The sequence below is a fragment of the Schistocerca piceifrons genome, chromosome 1 (genome assembly GCF_021461385.2).
Source record: "Schistocerca piceifrons isolate TAMUIC-IGC-003096 chromosome 1, iqSchPice1.1, whole genome shotgun sequence".
Taxonomy (NCBI): domain Eukaryota; kingdom Metazoa; phylum Arthropoda; class Insecta; order Orthoptera; family Acrididae; genus Schistocerca; species Schistocerca piceifrons.
This window is the reverse complement of record NC_060138.1, coordinates 233,419,739-233,432,997: the sequence shown is the minus strand read 5'-3', so window position 1 is coordinate 233,432,997 and position 13,259 is coordinate 233,419,739. Positions and strand designations below refer to the sequence as shown.

Sequence of the window (13,259 nt, the reverse complement as noted above, 5' to 3'; positions counted from 1 at the left end):
AAGAAAACGCCAAGAACTGCAGAAGGGGTCATTTGCTCTCCACAGATATGCCCGTTTCGTTCAAGAAAGGTTTAGACGAATCCATACAAATCATTAACTACATAAAATCAGGGCCGTTAAAGTCAAGACTTTTCACAATACTGTGTGAAGATATGGGAAGCCTTCATCGTTCCCTGCTTCTCCACACAGGAGTGAGGTGGCTCTCTTGTCAGAATGCACTCTCTCGGTTGTACGAATTAAGATTGGAAATCTTAGCTTCCTTTTGGAGCATAACACCAAATTAGCAGACCTTATTAATGAGGAAAATTGGCAACGTATACTTGTCTATTTGTCAGATATTTTCTCCAAAATGAACGAAATGAATATTTCACTCCAAAGGCAAAGTGAAACAAAGGTCACTGCTATCGACAAAGTTCGAGCATTCAAGAGAGTGTCGAGGAGGGGGAGGTCGAGTGTTTTCCTCATCTCAAGGAGTTCTTGAAAAACAAAACATTGGCGCTTGGGAAGAATTTGTTTCGTCAAAACCTGGAACATCTCCGAAGCTTGATGTCATTGTTGGAGCATTATTTCCCAACAGCTGAAGATGAGAAGCTGCAGAAGTACGAATGGGTGGTCAACCCATTCCCTGTATCCAAAAAGCCGAACGTTCTATCATCAAATGAATGAGTTGTTGATAGAAATTTCCACAGACCCTACCTTGAAATCAAGTTTTGGCATTGACGGTTACTCACACTTTTGGATCCGTTTAGATAACAAGAAATACTACCCCCTTGTTGAAAAGGCAAAACGTGTACTTCTTCCGTTTGCCACAGCATGCATGAGTGAATGTGGATTCTCGATCTATGCTGCCCACAAAACTAAGTACCGAAGCTGTTTAGATGCGGAACCAGACATCCGTCTCCAGTTGTCAAGAACTGAACCCAACTTTCCAAAATTGTATCAGTAGAAGCACCCTCAACCATCACATTAGGATTCCATTATTATTCCTACAGACTGATCTATAGTAAAGAAGAAAGCATTTTTCTTCGTAGATGCTCAGTGAATGTACCTGAACTATAACTCTGTAGGAATTTTGTTTCTGTCTCCTATCATTTACAAAATAATTATTAATTGAATTCTGTTGGCATTGATATTTTTGTTACGAAAATTAACGTGATCTCTAAAGCTAATTTCTTTCCTTTATAATATATTCCGTCCTCTCAGTTAAAATTATGGCCTGCCTATACTTCAATTACAATTACTTGCTATTACTCTGACACTATATTGTGGCAAATAGCTGCGAGCGGAAAGAAGTGAGGACTTTTCACGTGCCACCTTGTAAAAGGTAAACCACCTCTGGCAGAATTGTTTCCTTTGAGAAAAAATGTCTTACTTTCTGTGAAATACTTTGTCTGTTTGTTTGTTTTCCTAATTTGTTTACAGTCAAGGCTGACTGCCACGATACAGTGTCCAAGTAGTAGTTGAAGTTGTCAGCTGTGGCTAAACTGTTGCCACGCCGCCTGCCAGTTGCCAGCTACCAACTGACAGTACACTGCTGCAACGCCGCTTGCTAGCTGCCGGCTATGGACTGACAGCTGCCGTTCAGTAGATACGCAAAGACGTAAAAATAACTAGACTTTCCAAGCTGTTTACATGGGCACGAAAATCGATTGTGGAACTGGAAAACGGCTTTATAAAAGCAAATTTCCAGAATCGATTTTGAAGTGTTTACCTGACCAACCAAAAGCGGAACTGGGACATCGGCTTACGAAATCCGCATGTAAACTGGGTGAATGTATTTCCACACATTGCACAACAGATGTCACAATAGTCCTTTAAAGGCAATTCCTTGGCCTCTTTTCTTTCGTGATGTGTTTGTATCCCGAAAGTCCCATAGACTTTACATATATTTGAACATTTTTCTTCGGATTTCACGAAAAAACACACACACACACACACACACACACACACACACACACACACACACACGACTGTTACGAAATATGCATGCTTCTTACACAATAGTAACCATACAGTTGAAGTGAACAGACCACAAGCGGCAGCTTGTCAACAGCGAACAGTTTGGACGTGACGTTATAGCTCTTGGAGGAAGGCAGCTCCAACGTGCGAAATGTCAACTACCAAGTAATTTTAATCAGTCTATAGTGTGTTGAACAAAGGGAGTAAATCCACTAGTAACTGTCTGGATACAGTGAGAATTCAAATTGGATCGTTAATTTTAAGTTGTTTTCATTCATCTCTAAACCAAAGAGGGGGGAGGGGATGGGGGTCATTGGGAACATGGTACTTGCATTAAGAAGCTTTCAGTTCCCATGGGTTTCGCTCTGAAATTTAAAGTTACCGTGCTCTTGGCTTACTAGGGGTCCGCCAGGGATTTTCGACTGAAGAAGGGGTCCGCCAGCTGAAAAGGTTGGGAAGCCTTGGCTTACAAGACGTTCGCTGGGGTCTCCTAAGGCAACATGTATAGTCTGTACAAAAAGATGTACTTGAATTTTGTGTTGTCTGTGGCTGTTGCTGTATTTATAACCTTAACGAGAGGGTATTTTGGATACCAAAAGTCATCCTACACAATTTCAGTAAGTCTTCATTGTCTTTGTTCTGTCTTGTGTACACCACTGGTTATTTTGATTGCAGTGTCACGAAGGCGATATATCACAAAGATCACTCGACATGAAGTATGCTAACATGAAGTGTGTTACATGTTAGATATGCAAAAGATTAGCATTTCAGCGCAACCACATCAAATAGTTAGGAGTGAAGCGATCAGCATTCTGTAAACAGTGTGTTTCAGCTGCTCCTATCGATGTCGTTTTATGCAACCCGCAATGTTAAATCAGGCCTTCAAGAACCACACGTGAGGTTCTCAAATATTCTCGCTCGCTACGCGAAGAGCATTAATCCCACAAAATAAATGAACAGGGCCTTTTTGCAGGGAATTTAACGTAGTTAAATTTTGTACTGGATATGTTTTCACTGGAGACCACAGTTTTCGGGGCATTCAAGAAAAATGTACAAAAGTGAACTTCGAACGCAACTACACTCCCATGTTCATCCATCACAAGTACGATTTCTAGTATGTTGTTCGTGGCACTCCTTTCTACCACTGTACGAAAATTTCCGACTACACGAACTATTCCAGATATTCGACCTTTTTTGGTCTGTTGATTGGGCTATTACCTCACCAGCTGTTGCGTTAATATTTTAATTTAAACGTGCCCGTGAGTGTAATGAAAAAAGAACGACTTGGTAAACGTTAGCTAAAACTAATTACGTTCACAATTCGATCCAGACTTAAGTCTTAGAAGCACAATAGTTTCGTAGTCAGAAGACCTGACGAATACAACGATGTAATAGTTTATGTTCTGCTGCTAAAATTCACAGAATTTTTAGGCAAAACTTACACAAGCGTCAATTTTTACAGTTCGCAAGTGCTCGACCGAGGTAGTGGCGTAATAAGGCCAGTCAATGAAGACTGAAAAAAACGGTCGAGTGTCGGAGACAATTCGTACAACGGTAACATTTTGTAGAGTGGTAGGAGGGAATGCCGTGAACGACATCCCAGTGATCCTGACCGGTAGGGGCAGAGTGTGAGAAAGGGGTGCGTTTGGAAGTCACTCTTGTGCGTTTTTCTTGATTAATTTGAGAAATACGGCCTCTAGCGGGAACGTATTCCAGCCAAAAATTTAACGACGTTAAATTTCCTACAAAAAACGTCCTGTTCATTTTTTCTGTAGGACTAATAATTTGCGCATAGGGACCCAGAGAACATGGAAATCTCGCCCCTGGCCAGATATACACTGCAGGTTGCATAAAACGACAGCGTTAGGGTCATGTGAATCATCCTGTATATGGTAAGATTACTCACTGGATTTCCCTTTAAAAAACCGTGTTCGAATGTTGGTTGTTTTGGGAGAAGATTGTGTTCTCGTGTAAGGAGGGAAAACGTCCCCACAAGTACCTGTCGGAATTACGTGAGGCTTTTGGGGCCTTCTTTCTGCGATATTGTTCGTTCTATTGGTCGGCATCCCTCGACTGTCCTGCAGATACGGATTCGGTGGGTTCAGGACGGTCATACTCGACGCCATACAGGATCTCAGTGGTCCTAAGCGACTAGCGCCCGAGAGGACGGGCATACAACTTGCTTATGCACAGAATAGTACACCCACATCACGTACGTTTAGCGAAGAAATGAACTTGTTTGCAGCAAGACACGTAACCATACCAACAGTGCGACGACATCTGGAACACCATGAACTGTCAGCGCTACGACTATTGTTGCGTCTTGGTCTGATGTGGCAGCAGAGAGAGGCGCCCACTGACAACACTGGACACTGGAGTGCCACCATGTCTTCTTTCCAGGCAACTTGTACAACATACTTGTGTGCGGATGCTACGAGCAGAACGAACGTTGCCATATTACGTTCGTCATCCTCACTCAGGCACACCACATAGCTTGATGGTGGGGGTTGCCACTGTGTACACAACACCCCTGATTGGCATAGTCGTCAACGTGGACAACAACTGTTATATTTCTGACGTGTTAAGGTCGATAATTGTGTAACACTGTCTTTCATCAAGATAACACAAGACCACAAGTTGCCCATAGTGTCATGACCTACCTCGTTGTCTAGGTCAGTACGTTCCCCATACACGTCTCTTCCATTCAAAATATCAGTGATGGCCAACTCGCTAGAAGCTGGCACAATACCACTCGCCAGTCGCAATAATCGGTTAACTCTGCAGTGAGTTAAAGCAGCATGGAATGACGAACGAAGGTCTGTTATCACAATTCAGTTCGACTCGACGTCCAGTCAGGTTACAAGCGTCGATGCCGCCAAAGTTGGCAGCCCTACATACTGCAGTATACTTCGCACCATTCTACCACCAAATCACCTGTAAATACAATCCTGTATCCTTCCTACTGTAATGTAAAAGAAGTAATGCCTACGAATGTTTTTGTGAAAACTTTTGCACCCCCTTAAATAATCCTCAAATCTTGATTCTTCTTGTCTACATACACTGCCGGAAAAAATTTGTACACTAGGAAAGAAGACGTCGATTTTTATTCGATGACGGCATATGCCACCTGGGGTTCTAGATGTACTGAAGATGGTTCAATGTCCACCGCCAACATATAGCGTAGTCGCACAGCTACCAGAGCGCCATCGGTGTCTACCTGTTAATCGCCATCTGTGTCTACCCTTTAATAGGGAATGCTGACATCTAGAAGGCTCACTGTAGCGCAAACTTGTGAACCAAGCAGGCAGCCATGCCACAGAGACACACTCGTGCTTCCAACAGCCAACTGAGCGAATATAAAACGGGTCCAATTGTGGCCTTTCAAGTGGCGGGATGGTCCTGTGGGAGAGTTGCCACACAATTTGGACGTGTTGCGGCCGTTGTGCTACAATGCTGGTGTCAGTGGTCATGTGAAGATTCTCACACCCGTAGAAAAAGTTCTGGACGTCAACGCAGCACAGACGCCGTCCAAGATCTTCGTAATGTAAGTACAGCTACCACAGCGCACATAAGAGGACTTGTGATCCCAGACATGTCAACGAGACCTATTGCGAAACGATTATTAGCAGTGGAATTATGAGCACGCACACCTGTGCTTCGTCTTCCGCTCACGCCACAGCATCGACAAACATGGCTCGATTAGCGATGGCAGAGTATCACCTGGAACATGGAACGGCGCGCCATGATCTTCAGCAATGAAAGCAGTCTGCCTGCACGCAATTGAGTTCGCGCGTACGACGTAGACCTGGCGAGCGCTGTCTCAGAGTGCATTCATCCAAGACACACTGAGCCCACATCAGGCCTTATGGTCTGGGATGTGATAAGTTACAACTCTCGTTCATCTTTGGTGTTTCTGAAGAGGACGCTAACTAACGCTCGGTAAGTGTAGAATGTTGTTAGGCCCTTCCTTTCGCCGTTAGTGTAACAGGAATATGATGTGTTGTTCCAACAGGACAATGCTCGTCCACAAGCTGTCTGCGAAACTCGTCGTTCTCTGCAAGACGTGCAGGGACTTCCCTGGCCAGCACGATGCTCGGACTTGTCCCATTCGATCACGTGTGGGAGAGAAGAGACTAGTGCGACTCGTCAACCAACAACTCTTTGAGAACTATGTGGACCGGTCGAGTAGGCGTGGCATAACGTATCCCAGGACAATATTCGGGATCTGTACGATCGACTGGATGCCAGAGTCAGCTTCTACATTGCCGCCCGTGTAGGCTACCCCAGGTGCTGATGTGTTTCAGCATGGTCTGATACCTGGTACCTAAGAGTAGCTTGTGCTATTGATCTACAAATGTAATCATTTCCCGTACTTCGTATGCACTGTTGCAACAATAAATCATGAATGATTTGGAAACCCGTAAAAGAATGCATTTTTTTTTTTTTACCGATAGTGTAATTGCAACCGTCTGCTGCCAGAGGGCTACGTATTATAGCGTATAACATGGCGGCTTGTAGTGTAACTATGTCGGCGTGTGAGAAACAGTGTGCTATAAACGAGTTGAAACTTCCTGGCAGATTAAAACTGTATGCCGGACCGAGACTCGAACTCGGGACCTTTGCCTTTCGCGGGCAAGTGCTCTACCATCTGAGCTACCCAAGCACGACTCACGACCTGCCTCAAAGCTTCAATTCTACCAGTACCTCGTCTCCTACCTTCCAAACTTCACCTAAGCTCTTCTGCGAACCTTGCAGAACTAGCACTCGTGGAAGAAAGGATATTGCGGAGACATGGCTTTGTCGGCCGGGGTGGCCGAGCGGTTCTAGGCGCTACAGTCTGGAACCGCGCGGCCGCTACAGTCGTGGGTTCGAATCCTACCTCGGGCATGGATGTGCGTGATGTCCTTAGGTTTAAGTAGTTCTAAGTTCTAGGGGACTGATGACTTCAGAAGTTAAGTCCCATAGGCCTCAGATCCATTTGAAGACATGGCTTACTCACAGCCTGGGGGATGTTTCCAGAATGAGATTTTTTTCCGTGGAGATTGTAAGGTAGGAGACGAGGTACTGGTAGAATTGAAGCTTTGAGGCGGGTCGTGAGTCGTGCTTGGGTATCTCAGATGTTAGAGCACTTGCCCGTGAAAGCCAAAGGTCCGGAGTCCGAATCTCGGTCCGCCACACAATCTGCCAGAAAGTTTCATATCAGCGCACACTCCGCTGCAGAGTATAAATCTCATTCTGGATATAATCGAGTCTCTAATTCGAAGATTTAGTTCACACGTGGAGCATCCTCTCTTTCAGCATGACGATGTTCTACGACACACGAGCGCTGGAGACATCTACATCAATCCGATGCCTTGGCTTCACTGTCATTGATCAACCTCCATACAGTCTCGACCTGCTCCTATCCGATTTTCGTCTGTATCCAAAACAAAGAACCCCTTCGCGGACTTCTCTTTGATAGTGATAAAGCGGTGTAAGCGGAGGTGAGGTTGGGGATCAATCAACACTGTACAGTGGCGATATCAACAGACTGGTCTCACGTTGGGAGAAATGTGTTCGTCGCCGGAGCGTACATTGCGAAATAAACGTGTAGTCACGAAGAATAAAGAAATAGGATGCTAATAACGTCTGCTTTATTAAAAAAAAAAGAAAAAAAGCCTTAAGAGTTTTCACATAAAAATTAGAAGGCATTACTTTTCAGTACGCCCACTAATTGCGCAGTATGGAAAATTTAGTTATTTCGTCCCCTACCTGGTGACGGTTTTCACAGCAAGCAGTGTACGTGGCGTGTCCGGCCCGGAAACCTAACGGCTCGGCCACATTGAAGCGAGGAAGGCAGAGCAGGTATGTGAGTGTAGTGCACTCACCTCGGCATAGTCGGCGGCAGGCTGCGACCCCAGGCCCGGCGCCGGCTGCTGGCAGGTGTAGATGCCGGCCCTGCAACACGGAGCGGAGACTCTGAGCAGCTGCGTCCTACTGTGTACTCCACGCAGCTGCCGCCAGAACTGCCGACGGCACAGCGCTGAGCCTTTCCACTGTAAAGCACTCGCCGTCACCCACACGGCTCCTTAGCGGCCGTTGGCTGAAGGCACTCTGGCTGCCCACGAAGTTCAGTTGCCGCTACTTTGACAGTTAATAACGCTTCATAAAGAGTAGGCATTCCATCAGAATTATTGAACTCCTGGGAAGAACATATAGTGACCAAACTATTCTACCTTTTATCCACGATATATGAGATAGGTGAAATTCCCACAGACAATAAGTCCATTTCCAAAGGGTGGTCCATTGATAGAGACAGGGCCAAATATCTCACGAAATAAGCATCAAACGAAGAAACTACAAAGAACTAAACTTGTCTAGCTTGAAGGGGGAAACCAAATGGCGCTACGGTTGGGCCGCTGAATGGCGCTGCCATAGGTCAAACGGATATCAACTGCATTTTTAAAAAATAGGAACCCCCATTTTTATTACATATTCGTGTAGTACGTAAAGAAATATGAATGTTTTAGTTGGGCCACTTTGTTCGCTTTGTGATGGATGGCGCTGTAATAGTCACAAATATATGGCTCACAATTTTAGACGAACCGTTGGTAATAGGTAGGTTTTTTAAATTAAAATACAGAACGGAGGTACGTTTGAACATTGTATTTCGGCTGTTCCAGTGTGATACATGTACCTTTGTGAACTTATCATTTCTGGGAACGCATGCTGTTACAGCGTGATTACCTGAAAATACCATATTAATGCAATAAATGCTCAAAATGATGTCCGTCAACCTCAATGCATTTGGCAATACGTGCAACGACATTCCTCTCAACAGCGAGTAGTTCGCCTTCCGTAATGTTCGCACATCCATTGACAATGCGCTGATGCATGTTGTCAGGCGTTGTCGGTGTATCAGGATAGCAAATATCCTTCAACTTTCCCCACAGAAAGAAATCCGGGGACGTCACATCCGGTGAACGTGCGGGCCATGGTATGGTGCTTCGACGACCAATCCACCTGTCATGAAATATGCTATTCAATACTGCTTCAACCGCACGCGAGCTATGTGCCTGACATCCATCATGTTGGAAGTACATCGCCATTCTGTCATACAGTGAAACATCTTGTAGTAACATCGGTAGCACATTACGTAGGAAATCAGCATACATTGCACCATTTAGATTGCCATCGATAAAATGGGGGCCAATTATCCTTCCTCCCATAATGCCGCTCCATACATTAACCCGCCAAGGTCGCTGATGTTCCACTTGTCGCAGGCATCGTGGATTTTCCGTTGCCCAATAGTGCATATTATGCCGGTTTACGTTCCCGCTGTTGGTGAATGACGCTTCGTCGCTAAATAGAACACGTGAAAAAAAATCTGTCATCGTCCCGCCACTGGGCACAACTGTACACGACGTTCAAAGTCGTCGCCGTGCAATCCCTGGTACATAGAAATATGGTTCGGTTGCAATCGATGTTGATGTAGCATTCTCAACACGGACGTTTTTGAGATTCCCGATTCGCGCAATTTGTCTGCTACTGATGTGAGGATTAGCCGCGACAGCTACTTGGGCATCATCATTTGTTGCAGGTCGTGGTTGACGCTTCACATGTGGCTGAACACTTCCTGTTTCTTTAAATAACGTAACTAACCGGCGAACGGTCCGGACACTTGGATGATGTCGTCCAGGATACCGAGCAGTATACATAGCTCACGCCCGTTTGGAATTTTGATCACAATAGCCATACATCAACACGATATCGACCTTTTCCGCAATTGGTAAACGGTACATTTTAACACGGGTAATGTATCACGAAGCAAATAACGTTCGCACTGGCGGAATGTTACGTGATACCACGTACTTATACTTTTGTGACGATTACAGCGGCATCTATCACAATGCGAAAAAAGTGGTCCAACTAAAATATTCATATTTCCTTACGTACTGGACTAATATGTAATAAAAAAATGGGGGTTCCTATTTAAAAAAACGCAGTTGATATCCGTTTGACCAATGGCAGCGCCATCTTGTGGGCCAACCATAGCGCCATCTGGTTTCCCCGTTCAAACTAGACAAGTTTCGTCTTTGTAGTTTTTTCGTTTGATGCTTATTTTGTGAGATATTTGGCCCGGTCACGATCAATGGACCACCCTGTATATATATATAATTCAGAGTGTATATGTATACATGGAAGAACCCTGGAGATACTAAAAGGTATCAGATAGATTATATAATGGTAAGACAGAGATTTAGGAACCAGGTTTTAAATTGTAAGACATTTCCAGGGGCAGATGTGGACTCTGACCACAATCTATTGGTTATGACCTGTAGATTAAAACTGAAGAAACTGCAAAAAGGTGGGAATTTAAGGAGATGGGACCTGGATAAACTAAAAGAACCAGAGGTTGTACAGAGATTCAGGGAGAGCATAAGGGAGCAATTGACAGGAATGGGGGAAATAAATACAGTAGAAGAAGAATGGGTAGCTTTGAGGGATGAAGTAGTGAAGGCAGCAGAGGATCAAGTAGGTAAAAAGACGAGGGCTAGTAGAAATCCTTGGGTAACAGAAGAAATATTGAATTTAATTGATGAAAGGAGAAAATATAAAAATGCAGTAAGTGAAACAGGCAAAAAGGAATACAAACGTCTCAAAAATGAGATTGACAGGAAGTGCAAAATGGCTAAGCAGGGATGGCTAGAGGACAAATGTAAGGATGTAGAGGCCTATCTCACTAGGGGTAAGATAGATACCGCCTACAGGAAAATTAAAGAGACCTTTGGAGATAAGAGAACGACTTGTATGAATAACAAGAGCTCAGATGGAAACCCAGTTCTAAGCAAAGAAGGGAAAGCAGAAAGGTGGAAGGAGTATATAGAGGGTCTATACAAGGGCGATGTACTTGAGGACAATATTATGGAAATGGAAGAGGATGTAGATGAAGATGAAATGGGAGATATGATACTGCGTGAAGAGTTTGACAGAGCACTGAAAGACCTGAGTCGAAACAAAGCCCCCGGAGTAGACAATATTCCATTGGAACTACTGACGGCCGTGGGAGAGCCAGTCCTGACAAAACTCTACCATCTGGTGAGGAAGATGTATGAGACAGGCGAAATACCCTCAGACGTCAAGAAGAATATAATAATTCCAATCCCAAAGAAAGCAGGTGTTGACAGGTGTGAAAATTACCGAACTATCAGCTTAATAAGTCACAGCTGCAAAATACTAACACGAATTCTTTACAGACGAATGGAAAAACTAGTAGAAGCCAACCTCGGGGAAGATCAGTTTGGATTCCGTAGGAACACTGGAACACGTGAGGCAATACTGACCTTACGACTTATCTTAGAAGAAAGATTAAGGAAAGGCAAACCTACGTTTCTAGCATTTGTAGTCTTTTGACAATGTTGACTGGAATACTCTCTTTCAAATTCTAAAGATGACAGGGGTAAAATACAGGGAGCGAATTTACAATTTGTACAGAAACCAGATGGCAGTTATAAAAGTCGAGGGGCATGAAAGGGAAGCAGTGGTTGGGAAGGGAGTGAGACAGGGTTGTAGCCTTTCCCCGATGTTATTCAATCTGTATATTGAGCAAGGAGTAAAGGAAACAAAAGAAAAATTCGGAGTAGATATTAAAATCCATGGAGAAGAAATAAAAACTTTGAGGTTCGCCGATGACATTGTAATTCTGTCAGAGACAGCAAAGGACTTGGAAGAGCAGTTGAATGGAATGGACAGTGTCTTGAAAGGAGGATATAAGATGAACATCAACAAAAGCAAAACAAGGATAATGGAATGTAGTCTAATTAAGTCAGGTGATGCTGAGGGAATTAGATTAGGAAATGAGGCACTTAAAGTAGTAAAGGAGTTTTGCTATTTGGGGAGAAAAATAACTGATGATGATCGAAGTAGATTGGATATAAAATGTAGACTGGCAATGGCAAGGAAAGCGTTTCTGAAGAAGAGAAATTTCTTAACATCCAGTATTGATTTAAGCGTCAGAAAGTCATTTCTGAAAGTATTTGTATGGAGTGTAGCCATGTATGGAAGTGAGACATGGACGATAAATAGTTTGGACAAGAAGAGAATAGAAGCTTTCGAAATGTGGTGCTACAGAAGAATGCTGAAGATTAGATGGGTAGATCACACAACTAATGAGGAAGTATTGAATAGGATTGGGGATAAGAGAAGTTTGTGGCGCAACTTGACCAGAAGAAGGGATCGGTTGGTAGGACATGTTCTGAGGCATCAAGGGATCACCAATTTAGTATTGGAGGGCAGCATGGAGGGTAAAAATCGTAGAGGGAGACCAAGAGATGAATACACTAAGCAGATTCAGAAGGATGTAGGTTGCAGTAGGTACTGGGAGATGAAAAAGCTTGCACAGGATAGAGTAGCATGGAGAGCTGCATCAAACCAGTCTCAGGACTGAAGACCACAACAACAACATGTGTATGTCTGCGATCTCCTCTTAAACTGCTGGGTCGAATTCAACGAAATTGGGCACACAAACAGCAGAGTATCAGCGCTATGGGATTTATAACCTCCTAGCTCCAATTGGAGCGGAGATACGTGCAAAAATGTCTTTTTTCCAGCCCCTGGCATATAGACTACCCTGCACAATAGGCATGTTGTATAGGAACAATATCTATATGCAGCCATATCATCCTATTTTACAGGGCAACCTACATGTTAGGAGCAACAAACAGTTTTCAGGGCCCCAACATGTAAGCTGTCCTGCATGAGAGGTGTGTCGTGTTGGAATGGTAGGCTGTACATTGGGTTCAAATAACTGATTTCAAGCACCTGATTTGTAGCCTGCCCTGCACGACATGCTTGTTGCGGGAGTAGTACAGGCCTGCTTTATTGACTGTTTTGCAGGAGTTTCACATGGCAATGAGCATGGCTGGTGGTAGATTGAGGTGGATAGAGGAGAGGATAGACAGTGTGAGAGGGAGGAGGAGATAGAGAGAGGTGGAGGAGCAAATGCATTGGACAGGTGAAAGGTGTAGATGGGCAGTGGGCAGATGGAAAAGAAAGAGGGGGAGGCAGAAATGGAAAGAGAGAAGAGGAGGAAGATGTGGTCAGAGGGAGTATGTGGAAGGAATGGGCAAAGAATGGGGGAGGAGAAGGTGAAGAGTCAGAGAGAGTGGAGAGGAGGAGGTAGATATAGGTGGGAGGATGAGGTAGACTAAGAGTGGGGCAAGAGGAGAGCCCAGAGAGGGGAAGGAGTTAGTGTGTTCACTATGTGTGTTGATCTCATTTACAGGTGAGGCTTTGGGAAATGGCTGACAACATTATTAAAT

General features: G+C 44.2%; 1 protein-coding gene across 1 annotated transcript in view; it reads right to left on the bottom strand.

The window, feature by feature from the left end:
* LOC124787315 (TNF receptor-associated factor 4) overlaps positions 1-13,259 on the bottom strand; it is a 419,684-nt gene that overhangs the window by 276,487 nt on the left and 129,938 nt on the right. Inside the window, exon 2 of the mRNA XM_047254331.1 lies at positions 7,827-7,896. The gene's annotated coding sequence lies outside the window, so the exon portion shown is untranslated. The remainder of the gene's footprint in view (positions 1-7,826; positions 7,897-13,259) is intronic.